We start from the raw sequence: 1,697 nt of genomic DNA, 5'->3' as shown, positions 1-1,697 counted from the left end.
CTGGCACTGCTCCCGCCAGCCCACTCAATGCAGCCATCGGCAGGAGGCAGGGTCAGCTCTTCCGCTCTCATGCTCCAGGCCAGCTCACAGCCACCCATGCCTCCTGAGCCAGCTCCACAGTGCTGTCCAGTCAAGGCATGTGGTCTACTCTCCCAAATGCGGCAGCCTACAGGGGGCTGAGCCAGCTCCCCTGCTTTCAGACCTTCAGGGCCAGCTCACCCTCGTGCCCACCACCAGACCCAGTTCTACTGTGCTACTCAGGTGAGGCACAGGGCCTGATCTCCTACGTGCCCATGAGAGATGGGGCCAGCTCTCCAAAGCACCACAGCCGGCGAGGGGCGAAGCCAGTTCTGCACAGCCTCTAGACATCAACGTGGTCCCTGATGGCTGCCCTGACCAGGGACGGCCTCATATTCTCTAGTGGTGATATGAGCCACACATCGACCCTGACCCCTGCTGCTGCGTAGCCATGGACTCTGACAAGGCCCTCACTGCAGTTTGGGCAAGGACCTCACGACAGCCCCAGGTGGTGGGGACAGGCTGCTCCTCTCCACCCTTGAGTCTCCAGGTCCATCTCTCCTCATGTTGCTAAAGCTGCTTCTCTTTCTCTCCCACCTGCCCACCACTTAGCATATCATGGTGGTTCCCACTGCTGGCTGGCCGGTGGCTGTTGGCCGCTGGGTGGCATTCTCCAGCAAGCAGACGGCCCTCCGTGCCGTGCACTGGGAAGCAGCTCTGTGGGGGCATGGTGGTCCCCACGTCTTGTCTGACTTCCTCCTCCACGCTGTGCAGCGTGGTGGTAGGGAGGCTCTCTGTGTCTACAGTCCACCTGTGCCCTGGGGTGGAAGACAGGTCGGTGGGTGCCTTTCCCCCCACCCCACGTGGCACAGCAGAACACAGGTCTCTCTCTGTCTTCTTCCTCCCGTGCTGTGCTGCCTGATTTGACTTGGTTTGATTTGATTTTTATGTGTCCTAGGCGTTAAACAGCTTTGGCCACCAAGCCGGGCATCAAGCTAGGACGAACAAAGGGCTGTCATCTGCTCTGCCCCTGGCTGAGAGAAGAACACCACCACCACCAAAATGTCTCTTCACCCATTGCCAGGGGAGCATTCGGTTATTATTTATCCTCTGCATTTATTTATTAAAATATGTGGCAATTCATGATTGCTGAGTGAAGGGGTTAAAATGATTTATGTGACCTAAACTCTGAAAAACCTGGTAACTTTTTTGAAAAACCTTGATAAGTCAGAGTGTGTGTTCTCATCTCATATTTACTCTTTGTTAATATTATAGGACAATTTGTTGACAGATTATAACTACAAATGTTCCAAACAGGGTTAGGGCATGAGAACTGCAGAGCATGTTTCACAAAATGTTACAGATTAATTACATGGCTCAGAAGAACACAGTTTGCAAACTTCAGAACTATGTAAATGACCAAGGCAGACAGGCCAGAAATAACCCTGTTTAAGTGCCGTTATAAGCTGCATGCTGAGCGACATCATGCTTCCCACAATTTAATCAAGCCGGCTCTATGAAAGTAGCTGTCTCATTCCCTCAAGAGCAGTGAAATAGATGCCCTTTCTCTACTTGGCAGGTAGAGGGCCCACCTGCCATTTCTACTGTAACTTAAGTTTCAAGAATTGAACAGATATTTTAACTAATGAAAGTCAGATTAAGCCCTGAGTTATCATGAA

General features: G+C 52.0%; 1 non-coding gene across 1 annotated transcript; it reads right to left on the bottom strand.

Annotated features, from left to right (window-relative positions):
- Positions 1–963: 963 nt before the first annotated feature.
- Positions 964–1,107, bottom strand: LOC132656682 (small nucleolar RNA SNORA48). The gene has a single exon (XR_009594397.1). It is a non-coding gene; the product is annotated as a small nucleolar RNA SNORA48 (small nucleolar RNA).
- Positions 1,108–1,697: the final 590 nt, after the last annotated feature.

The sequence above is a fragment of the Meriones unguiculatus genome, chromosome 9, assembly GCF_030254825.1.
Source record: "Meriones unguiculatus strain TT.TT164.6M chromosome 9, Bangor_MerUng_6.1, whole genome shotgun sequence".
Lineage (NCBI taxonomy): Eukaryota > Metazoa > Chordata > Mammalia > Rodentia > Muridae > Meriones > Meriones unguiculatus.
Note: the sequence above shows the minus strand (reverse complement) of the source record. Positions and strands in the feature narration are given on the sequence as shown.